At 55.7% G+C, this 12370-nt stretch overlaps 1 long non-coding RNA gene across 2 annotated transcripts in view; it reads left to right on the forward strand.

Annotated features, from left to right (window-relative positions):
* Nucleotides 1–12370, forward strand: part of LOC144178858 (uncharacterized) — a 723527-nt gene that overhangs the window by 363319 nt on the left and 347838 nt on the right. The window lies entirely within an intron of this gene.

Genomic DNA, 12370 nt, shown 5'->3' on the forward strand with positions numbered 1-12370 from the left:
AATTGAAATATATTATTAGCAGACTTGATTCCATGAGCTCCGTTTTAGAAATAAAGAATTGTGGTTTGGGCTTCAGCCGGGACGAATCAGGATACACTTCTGTGGCGAAACTTAGAGTTACCGGCTAGGCTACGTGTGGTGCTTAATTAGCGGTTTGAACAGAATGGGGCAACGACTAGCCACCATAAAGCAAAAAGACCGAAATTGAATAAAAGTTCACGACACTCGCTGCTTCTCCAAACTCCGACACTGCGTGACTAAATCATTGAGGAACATTTTTTTTTTAGAGGTTGTATTTACTGAGCGTTCTTTGTGCCCCGATTCACAGCGACATTTATGTTTCGTACGCCGCTTGTCCTATTCCGATTCCTCTTTGAAGCCCTGCCTCTACGTCGACAACCCATACCGGGTTTGAGACAACTACCGTACTAGATTATTTTTTCTATGAAAAGAGCAACTGAAATGTAGATTGCAGGCGTAGCTCGGCGCGGGCTAGGATTTTCGTCACTAGAAAACTGGTATCCTCAGTCTCCGCAAAGGGGAGAGAACTTGTAGTTTCGATATCGTTTTGCGTATTACATGAACCAGTCCGGCTATATCGGCAACTGTTAGCGCCCCGTTGTAACTGCCCCGTGTTGCTATCTGTTGCATGTGCACTACCTTAAGTAACGCTATCCGGGCACTTAGCCCATTTTATAAAAGTAGCTAAATATGAAAACATTACGCAACTATTCCTACATTCGTGCATACCTACATACAGAAATGCACATGCGCATGCGCGCACCAAAATATACATACATACATACATACATACTGTGGGGATTGCGGAGCTCCGCCATCTTTCCTATCCCTCTCGGCCCGCCGCGGAGGCGAGAGGGGTGGTAGCTCTCTCTCCGCGGTCGCGCGCTTCCCCTCCGGGAGGATGCCCGTGAGAGCGAGGGGGCGCGGCCGACCGCCTCACGTGACAGGTTTGCCCGGAAGCTCCGGCGGCCTGGTCCGAGGCGGACGACGGAGGTACGGCCGTACAGTACGGCCTCTTTGGACACGAACCATCGTCGGGAGCGGCCGTAAGTACGACTCGCTCCTTTTTGGCCTTCCTTTGTCCGCCCTCGCGCCTGTCTCTCCCGCCCTGGCTAAGGTGGTCGGCGGTGTAGAACGACGCGCCCGACGTCTCCTTTATTGCATTGCAATAAACGTCGGAGTGGGCGAATTCTGTGTCCTGTGTTCCTTGCTGTTCGCTGCCGATACGCCAAGTTGGTGATCCGCGGCGGTGTTCAGTGGAGCTAGCCTTGCGGCCGGATCTCGAGGATCGAGCTAGGCCGCCGTTAGAACCCTGGTCCCCACATTTTTGGCGCCCGAACGTGGGACTCGTTTTCAAGTGAATTCGAGGTTCGCTAGCTCCGAGGAACATGGCACAGGATTATGAGTTGGTGGATTTGATGCTGTTGGCCGACTTTTGTGATCATGCCCGGGAGGTCCCGCGATGCTCTGCATCAACAGCGCCCACCGCAGCCGCAGGAGCGGCTCGGGTCCCCCTTCTCCACGGCCCCTAAGCAACCGCGAGTGCGGCTTGCGGACCACCAACGAGAATTTCGGAAAGTTCTGAATTCCGCGAGCGCTATACGTCAGGTGACGCCGCGCTTTCAACCACCATGCGCCGGGCCTACGCAGATGCTGCGGCTCGCGCACCAACGAGAATTTCGGAAAGTTCTGAATTCCACGAGCGCTCTACGTCAGGTGACGCCGCGCTTTCAACCCCCATGCGGCGGGCCTACGCAGATGCTGCGGCTCGCGCACCAACGAGAATTTCGGAAAGTTCTGAATTCCACGAGCGCTCTACGTCAGGTGACGCCGCGCTTTCAACCACCATGCGCCGGGCCTACGCAAATGCTGAAGCCCCATGCGGCGCGCCTCTCGTGCAAGTGAGCACGCAGGCGCCCGTAAGCGAAGGAATGACTGTGGATGCAGCTTCCATCGCGAACGCTCTCGCAAGCGCTATGCAGCAAGTGCTGCAGGCGGCGCGCTCACCCGCTCCCAGGGTGCAGCTACCGATGCCGACGTATAGCGGTTATAGCGATCAAGTGAGCGCGAACGCTTTCCTGCTGGCTCTGAGCCGTTACGAGCAGGCGACCGGCATCAGCGAGAGCGAGGTGCTGCACAGAGTTCTGCCCGCAGCCCTAGTCGACCATGCCGCCCGGTGGTATCGAGTGATAGGCCACACGGCGCGCACGATGGATGACTTCCGAACGATGTTCAGGGAGGAATTCCTGCCCGTCGACTACCTCCCGCGGATGCGAAGAGAGTTGGAAATGCGCACCCAAGCTCCGGACGAACCGATGATCGAGTATGTCCGTGCGATGCAGGAGCTTTACGAGTACGCCGACCCACATGCCCCGAACTCGGAGCGGGTCGATCGGGTCATCAGGCAATGCCACCCCACCTTTGCCTTGTACTTGAGGAACTGCAGGTGCAGGGATCTCAACGAGCTGGCGGCCGAATCTCGTCGTGTGCAAGCAGCAATTGCGGCTGCACGCGCGTATCGGCCACCGCCGCCTCCGGTGGAAACACTGGAACCAAGCTGTGCTTGGCGCGGCGTTACGGGCAGCGGACGAGTCGAGGTCGGCTCTACGTTGATACCCGGCCAGCGAGAAACGCTCGGTATCGGGGACCTAGCGCTGGACCCCTACTCGTATGGGTTGCGCAACGCGGAGGCGATACGGCCGGAGGTCCTGGCAGCCCCGCGCGCAGTGCACACAACAAACCGGTCAGGTGATGGCCGGCGAACGCTCGCCCAAGTGGGCTTCCCTACACGGGATCGGCGCTGCCGCAGTTGCTGGCACCCGTTCACAACTCTCCCCCGGAGAACCGGATGCGGCCAGCTGGCCGCGGAGCGTACGAGCAGCCTCGATCGGCGCAGCAAGCAGCACGGAATTCTGTTCGCTGTTTCAAGTGTGGCCAAGTTGGTCACATGATGCGAATCTGCCCAGGTGGACAGGGAAACGCAGCGGACCGCCGGTGAAGTCGCCGGCGGCTGATCAACGCGCCCGAGAGGAAAACATCACCGCGCCCGCCGCATTCAGAGTCGGAGTTCCGACCAGCGCGCCTGCGCCCTTTCTCGACCTCGCAATTGCGGGGCGGAGTTTTAAGGCATTGCTGGACACCGGGGCAAGCACTTCACTCGTAGGGGACGAGGTCGTTTCCCATCTCGAGCGCAAAGCTATTCGGCTGCGCGCGCGGACGTTGCCGCTCCAGCTTGCGTGTGGTGATGTTACGTCACGCGGTGACGTACGCCTCGTCGTGCGTTGGAGTCAGCGTGTACGGCGAATGCGTTTGTCCACTTGCCCGGACTGACGGTCCCAGTCATTCTGGGGAGAGACTTTATGTCCAAGGTTGGACTGGTCGTGGACATGTGCAACGGAGGCTATCGGGAGGGCCCGTTTACGCCGCTAAAGCCGTTCGCCGAACCGCCGCCTGCAGCGAGGTCGCTGTGTAAGGCTGCCGCCGAAACATCCCGCGCGCCGAGGGAAGCAAAAGCTCCAGGCGCAGCCGATAGCCGGCGCGCGCGGCCCCCTCCGAGCTCGGGTGTCGCCGCTCCCGGCGCGGTTGATTTCTCCTGCGCCGCAAGCCCTCCAGCCCGAAATCAGAGCGCGCCGCCGAAACGTCTCTCGCGCCGCGGGAAGCAAAGCTTCAGGCGCTGCCGGTAGCCGGCGCGCGCAGCAACCTCCGGGCTTGGTCGTTGCTGCTGCCGCGGCTGATTTCTTCTGCGCTGCGCGCCTTCCACCCCGAGGTCAGGGCGAGGAATTGGGCGCGCTCCTAGCAAGTGCTAGCGAGCTGACAGCAGCGCAGCGTGACCGCGTCTTGTCGTTGTTAGGTGACTTCGGCGAGATATTCACTGAGCAAGCAGGTTGCACAAGGTTGGTGCAGCACTGCATAGACACCGGCGATGCTCAACCATGGAAATGCAATCCCCGGCCCGTCAGCCCGGCCAAGAGGCAGGCAACTGACGAGGCGCTGGAGGAACTGCTGAAAGCAGGCATTATCCGCCGCTCGACGAGCCCTTGGGGGTTTTCAGTGGTGCTCGTTCGAAAGAAGGACGGTAGCTGGCGTTTGTGCGTCGACTATCGGCGGCTGAATGCGGTCACGAAAAAGGATGCGTACCCCTTCCCGAGCGTTAACGAAATCGTCGCAAATCTCGGTGGCGCAAAATACTTCTCCATTTTGGACGCCAGCAAGGGGTACCTTCAGGTCGAGATGCGTCCCGGCGATGAATGCAAGACAGCGTTCACTTGCCATCGGGGGCATTACGAGTTCGTACGTATGCCTTTCGGTTTGTGCGGAAGTCTGAGCACATTCCAACGCCTGATCGACCGGGTGCTCGGTGAGGCAAAGTGGCAGCATGCCCTCGCCTATTTGGACGACATTGTCGTCTACTCCCGCACCTTCGAGGAGCACCTCTGCCACCTGAGAGACGTCCTGGGACGACTCAGGGCGGCTGGCATAACCATCAATCCTGCCAAGGCGCAAATATGCAGCGCTCAAGTGAGCCTGCTCGGCTATCGGATCGAACGCGGACAGGTGTCCCCCGATCCCGAGAAACTCCGGGCGATCTTGGAGTTTCCCACGCCGAAGGATGTCGCCAGAGTTCGGCGCTTCCTAGGGATGATCGGCTACTACCGCCAGTTTATCCCCGCTTGCGTGCGCCTGCAAGCACACTTGACAAAGTTGTTGAGGAAATCCGCCCATTGGGAGTGGGGAGAGGAGCAGGAGAGCAGCCTACGCCAACTGGCGAAAGCTGTTGCAGACACTGCATCGCTGAAACTGCCGGATCTGAACAGGCCATTCGTGATCCAAACAGACGCGAGTGACCTCGGCGTAGGGGCAGTACTCCTCCAGGTGGATGGAGAACAACTGCGACCCGTGCTTTTGCGAGCCGTGCGCTGACACCGGCAGAGCGAAACTACTCGGTCATCGAGAAGGAGTGTCTGGCCATAATCTACGCACTTCGAAAGTTCGAGATGTACGTAGAGGGGGTCAAATTCACGATCGAGACGGATCACATGGCCCTCACATGGCTTTCCCGCCTCCGTGAGCCCAGCGGGAGGCTCGCGCGATGGGCCCTGACATTGCAACGCTTCGAATTCGAAGTTCGCTACCGCAAAGGTGCCACGAATGTGGTCGCGGACTAGCTGTCACGGGCGCCGGTGGATGACACCCAACCGGCCGGAGAGGCCGAGGAGGATGCTGTAGGTCAGCGACCCTTCTCGGCGCGGGGAGAGCGCGGAACGCGGGAGGACCCAAGTTCCGGAAGCTCAGAGCACGTGCATCTCGTCGGGGGAAGAGTTCCGCTCGAGGTTGCGTTCAGTCGGGAAGAGCTAGTCGAGGCTCAGCAGGAGGACTTGTTTTGTCGGGAGGTGATCGCCAGTCTTAATGAAGAGACGGACCCTCAGGCAAATCGAACACCGGAGAATGACGGGCGCCGGGAAGCTGCTGGTATTGCGGCTGGCGCGGGCTCTAATGCAGCTGGTATTGCTGCGAGTGAGCTGGGAAGTTACCTGCTTGACGCCGACGGAGCTCTGCTGAAATACGTGCCTGGCAAAAACGACTCAAGTGAGTGTTTTAGGGCCGTTATCCCGAGCAAGCTCAGGTGTGCTGCATTGCAGCACTACCACGACGCAGACGGCCACGGTAGCGCGCCAAAGACATGGCGGAAGCTTTGTCGGTATGCTACCTGGCCCGGCATGAAGGCACAAGTATGTAGGTACGTACGCACATGCCACGTCTGCCAAGAGCGCAAACCGCGAGGCGGTAAGGCGCCGGGTTTGCTTCAGCCTATCGTGAGCACAAAGCCGTGGGAGGTCCTGGCGTGCGATCTGATGGGCCCGCTGCCGCGCAGCAAGAGAGGGTACAAGTTTGTACTCGTGGTGACATGCCACTTCAGTGGAATCGCTGAACTCTATCCGCTGCGCAAAGCGACAGCACAGGAGGTCCTGCAAAAGCTGTCCGAGGTGTTTTGTCGCTACGGATTTCCGGAGCGGCTGATTACCGACAACGCCACGTATTTCACATCAAGGTTGTTTCGTGAAGCGTGCGCGGCCATGGGTGTCAGGCAGCAAACAACATCGTGCTATCACCCCCAGTCTAACGTGACGGAGCGCCGAAATCGAGACATAAAGCCACTGCTTGGGGCATATGCCCGGCGGCAACAAGACTGGGATGAGCACTTGAGCTCGATCTCCTTCGCTCTGCGCACAAGCGTGAATCGGTGCACGGGCTTCACGCCCGCATTCCTGATGTTCGGCAGGGAGTTGAACACACCGACGGACACGGTTCTGGCCAGGAGGTCGACCGCAGTCCCCGCGAAAGCAGCAGATGCGGCTTACGCGCGGCGCTTGCGCGAGCGTTTGGCAGAAGCCATCAAGGAGGCGAACCGCAGCCGCGGTAAGGCCAGGGTCGACCAAAAGGCGGCTTACGACCGAGCTCATCGAGACGTGGCGTACCAAGTGGGCGACACCGTCTTGAAACGTAACCACGCGCTGAGCGATGCCAGCGCAGGGTTCGCGGCCGGTCTCGCACCCAAGTGGGTAGGACCGTTCGTAGTCGCCGAGAAGATCTCGCGGCTGAATTACAAGCTGAAAGACCCGAGGTCTGGTCGAATAAGCGGCCCCATTCACGTGGGCGAGCTGAAGCAGTACTTTCCAAGAGGAGAAACTGCCGACGCTCCCACTTCGGACTCGCGAGGTCGCGAGCTAGAGGGAGGTGCGGAAGGAAGGTTCCCGACGCACCGCTACAACACCCGCAACCGGCGAGATCGCTGACCGGGTCACCGCCCTCCAGCGCGCAAAGTTGCGCACAGGAAGGGTTGCCAGAGGAAGCTCCTCGAGGCGCGCCAACGAAACGCGCAGCCTACGCCGTGAGGTCCGGCAATGGGTTGCACGGGGTGACTCCAGAGGGCGCCAGCCGGCAGGAAGCCACTGCTGACGCTCCCACTTCGGGCTCGCGAGGTCGCGAGCTAAAGGGAGGAGGTGCGGAGGGAAGGTTCCCGACGCACCGCCCCAACATCCGCGATCGGCGAGGTCGCTGACCAGGTGGGCCACCGTCTCCGGAGGGTTCAAGCCCGCACGCCCAGGGTTCGAGCGACCCTCCAACCACGACGCCACCACACCACGCCAGGCCCGCAGCGAGCCAGCCGGGCCAGCCGCCACCCCGGGGAGAACGAGAGCCCAGCGGTATGCCAAAACAGCAGCCCGTACAGCGAGTGAGCTGCGCGGCGGGCCGGCTCCCGCGGTCAGCTGATCGCGCCCCCTCCTCCATGGTGGCGGAGGCGCTCGTCCGAGGTACGCCGAGCGAAAGCCATCGTCGGCGCTGGGCTAACTGGCCACCTGGGAGGCAGCACTACGAACGCGGCCTCCAGCCCAGGTCCGGGCATCAGAGGTGGTCACTGCTGAACCCGCAAGCAGCGGAAGCCGCCGGCGGTGCGGCAGGCAAGCGCCCGTCGGCGCGGGGCGAACCGCTGCGGGAAGTGACCGCCTGGGAGCAGCCGGCTGCCCGGGCCCTGTGCTCAACCGGCCCAGCCTACTTCTCCGGCGGGGCCTGCGGACCTTGGGTCGGCCGACGAAATCAGGTCAACCGGCGGACTGTGGCGAACTATGTGGTGATTATGGCAAACTATGTGGTGGCAGTGCGGTGCAACGCGGACGTTGGCGCAGTTGCGCATGTTCGGGATCGGACTTTCTTGGACTTGCTCAAGGAGGTGTGCCAGGCAGCGAAACGAACGGTGAGGTCATCGTTTTCCAGAGCCCTCGAGGTCGAGCGGCTTTGGTCAAAGGGGGGAGGGATGTGGGGATTGCGGAGCTCCGCCATCTTTCCTATCCCTCTCGGCCCGCCGCGGAGGCGAGAGGGGTGGTACCTCTCTCTCCGCGGTCGCGCGCTTCCCCTCCGGGAGGATGCCTGTGAGAGCGAGGGGGCGCGGCCGACCCCCTCACGTGACAGGTTTGCCCGGAAGCTCCGGCGGCCTGGTCCGAGGCGGACGACGCGAAGCGACTAAAACCCGCCCGCCGACCGGACGTTGTTGCCAGCATACTCGAGAAACGCGTGCTGGCAACACTGATTTGTTCCGACCGCGACCGACGCTGGACGCTGCCCCTCATGGCTATGCTGGCAACACTTGCAACGCGCCCGGAACAACGACCGTGTTGCGGGCGGGTTTTAGCACGACCGGCTCCGGTCGTGGGTTTTATTCGCTGCGGTCTGCTGTGATGCTGCCCAGCACGGCCCTGCACTACAGAACCTAGTACCGGGTATCGCGCATCAGCCGATCTATAGAAGAAGCCGATCTCCACTGTGCAGCGCCGGAAATGTGCCCATCTTGCTGGTTGCTTTCATCAAACTGCTGCTGAGTGTTCTCCGTGCGATCCATGTGTGAAGTTGGCTCACCTTGGTGCAGCACCGCCACCCGTTTGTGCCAAGGAATCTGAGAGTGGAAGGCGAGCTTTACGCTCCCTGCAAGCTTTTGACATTGGTGCCTGTGTGTGCTTCTTCGTGTATTAGCCGGCGTGCTTCCGGCCGTCACTTTTATCTCGTAGTTGTGATGGAATATGCCTAGCAATAGTGACTAATTACTCAGGACTTCTATGAATAACCTCATTCTACTAGAGCCTGCAAGCTCCGCTTAGGTATGTTTGGAGTGTATCAGCTTGCCAAGTCTGTTTGAATTTGTAGTGTATTCTAGCCGGTGGGATCTTTAGTCGTTGCATAATTTGACGTGTGCCAGCATTTGTGTTCCGTTTAGAAGAATCTAAAAAAGCATGTACTCTTAAGTTAGTGTGAAGGGTGAACAAGGAAACGGACAATGCATTTTAATTGTACAGTGGGGTCCACTGTTAAAGGGAAACGGCGAGCGCGTGGCCACTGCGCTCCGCGAACCGCCGGCTCCGAGAAGTGGCGAGAATCGGAGGCAGCCGGCACATGCGCACTGACCGCACGAGGCGGCAGAAGCCGCTCTGTCGTCTGCTACGGCGTTCCGCTGCGCCGATCAGCTTGAAACAGCTGAGCGATTTCGTAATCGAAGGATGTCAGCGGCCGGGCGAAGTGCCGTAGCAGACGACACAGCGGCTTCTCTCGCCTCGTGCGGTGAGTGCGCATGTGCCGGCTGTCTCCGATTCTCGCCACTTCTCGGCGACGGCGCTTCGCGGAGCGCAGTGGCCACGCGCTCGCCGTTTCCCTTTAACAGTGGACCCCACTGTACATAGAAGCTATAGTTACTGCATGTGGCTTGTGGTACCCACTATGATGCCTGCATCGCTTATTAATTTCAGCAAGGTAGGTACAAAGACATACACAGCAGAAAAGTGCCGCGCTGTTTTATGCTTGTATTTGGCGTTAGGATGAGGTGCTGTTTTATACCAAATCACCCAGGATTTAACTAACAGGACGGACGCTACTTGCAACTGATTTATTTAGGGTATGTCCATCATGTATGAGAGAAGCAATAACAAAAGGCCACAAGTATTCGGCCAGAGCACACACAAAAAGAACTTATCTAAGAAGGCACATTCCTTGGAGTAGATTGATAAAGAGGGGTCTCACTCACACATATTGTTCTCCTTCATTTGATACAAACTTAATGTGCCATTACACCACAGCTTCCTTCCGCTATTTTTGTTTATCAATTTGGGTACATAATTACAACCTTTGCAACGAAACAGCCTGGGTAATTTTCTACCGAAAGTGCGCGTTTTCAAATGGTCCCTAATACATTAATTAGGTCATTTGGCTGATGTAAACTTGTCATGTCAAGGGTGTCTCATCGCACACTTAACAAGGAGCTTAGCATGCTTCTTACGACAAACTGTGTGCAAGCGTGCTGAATACTGGCACATGCCCACTCGAGGATTGGCACGGGCAGGGTATTATTAGTGCACACGCACTAGGGAGGCTGACCACGAGATATTCATGCACGTGTCTGGTGCCTCAAAAGCCGAACCCCTCCGACGGAAACCCTTGAGTTTGTGCAAAGCATTTCCAAATTGGCCATTTAAAGAAAAAAAAACCAAAGGAAGAGCAACTTATGCTGCGTCTCATTCACACACGCTAGAGACAAGCGGGTGCCATCTGGGCCCACTTTGTAAGGGCTGTAGCTGCACAGGATACACAGAGAACGACATTAAGGAGAGCAGGGTAGAGCATATATACAGTAGACACTCATTAAGACAAACTCGAGGAAACCGTAAAAATATGTATTACCAGAAATTTGTTTTCAGCTGAGGTTTTTGCGTTGTGGATGTTACAAGCAAGCAAAAGTGTTGTTCATCCTATTCATGGAGTTCGTCTTAACTGGAGTAGAGGCGTGAAGGTTTGTGAAAAGAGAGCTGAGCACAGCCAGTGGTCAATTTACTAAGACAGCAAAGAGGACAGCCGCCGACTGTGAGAAGCGGGGAGCTCAAGCTTAGTTTTCTTACAATATCTATATATCCGCGTTCCGGCCTTTGCGGCTTTATTGCCTCGTATTCGTGCAGTGCATTGGCTCTGCAAGCTAAATAGTCTCACGGGTGGACAGGCAAAGTATTTCAACTGATATCAATGCTCAATATCACACTCGTCAGTCTGAACAAAAAAAAAAAATCAGAACGATAAGCAAACTGTGCTTCCCCCGCTCAAGCGCTACTACTCACACACTGAAGTCAAACGACTGCCAAATTCTTTTTTTCTATAATAGAGGGTATGTAATTTACAGAAAAAGCATGCTTTGCGCGCCGCTTCAGATTGGGGGAAAAAAAAACTTTCAATTCCTCCAAAGAAATTAGATTTACTACTCCTGCGATACACCTTTTTGCAGGGGTGTACAAATATCAAATTTTGTACCTCAAATCACACACGAATAGAAAAAGTGACTGCAGATGGAATAAAATATGTTCGACTGAATATCATTGCTTTAGTGTGTTTACAGCTTTGGAAGAAGAGCTCAAAGAGAGACAAAAGATAAATTGGTTAATCACAACCTGACATGTAGAGTTTGTGCACTGATTTAGAAATGGTACAAAAAAAAAAGGTGAATAAGAGACAGTGGATTAGTGAAAAAAGTTTGGCACACATTTTCTTGGAGACATGTGGGTTCTTCAACGTGCTCTGAATAGAAGTATATTTGACGGGCTGTAGCCCCTCCAGTCATTGAAATAAGGCCCTTGCTATGCATGCCTACTAGGACCAGTATGCTACTGAGGCATAGCCAACAAGTAATAACTCAATTTCTTGTTTATGCTATCCCATTGGCCGGACACTTCTTTCTCGCTTATTAACTTTGCACAGGTAACATTCCACTTCAGTTACTGTACACCAGAGTTACCACTCTGGCTTTGCTCAAGGTGTTGCTTGCATTAGGCTTTCTTGCAAGGCTTAGTCGTCGTGCAGAAAAGCCGACCCAAACAGGCGTTCGTTGTGGTGAAGCTTGAAGGATTGCATGTTGTATGGCAGAGCAAACTCTTATAGCTCTGTTCGTAAATTTTGAATACCTAGAACGAATTGCACTTCGGATAGAAGAAGCGTACAGAATAAATCTGCCATTTGCTCTCTATAGTAGCAAAATAGCGTTAACTGAGGTATACATGCGTGACACCTGTGATATCCAGCTGGACGTCACATTTGCAAGCTGGCTTTGCCGACTAAATGTGGCCCTGCCTGAGGCATAATCAAAATAGGAAAAACACAGCATAATTTACACTACGTCACTCACTTTAGAGGTGCTGTTGGAAGTTTCTAGGCTGTTGCGTTCATGTGTTCCAGGGTATCGCATTTTCTCACTACTTACATTTTGAAAGCTCGGTCCATATAAGTTTGGATAACACATTTGCCTTAATCGTGGGTCTCTATTTTGCGATCTTCTGAAAAACGTCTTCAGGATCTGCCATGTGTTCTATAGCTTGATACAACTTAAGGAGCTGTGCGTTCTGTAGGGAACCTTAGCAGGTTATTGATGCAAGCAAAAATTACCAAAAGCACTTTTTGTTCTGTTTTAAATTACGTTTCTGCTAACAAGAAATAGATCCAGTTTAAATTAAAACCATTATGTACTACCCACTGTAACGGCCTAGCGGCTAGGATGTTTCACTGCCATGATCGAAGATGTGGGTTCAATCCCAGCCATGGTAGCCATTTTTCTGGTAGAGGCGAAAAAGAAAACCTGTGTGTAGAGATTTTGCTGCACATTTCAAGGTCCCCAAGTAGTCAAAATTGATCCATAGCCCCCAATATGGTGTGCTTCAAGGTGCATGTGCAGCTTCGGCACACAAGTTGAACAAAACCTCTCCACCCCCCCCCCCCCCCCACCTCCTACACACACAAAAAGGGTATAAGTTTCAGCTGTCGGGGTTGCTCA

The sequence above is a fragment of the Haemaphysalis longicornis genome, unplaced genomic scaffold (assembly GCF_048455015.1).
Source record: "Haemaphysalis longicornis isolate Haplotype H1 unplaced genomic scaffold, Haemaphysalis longicornis Haplotype H1 scaffold_4, whole genome shotgun sequence".
Classification (NCBI taxonomy): Eukaryota; Metazoa; Arthropoda; class Arachnida; order Ixodida; family Ixodidae; genus Haemaphysalis; species Haemaphysalis longicornis.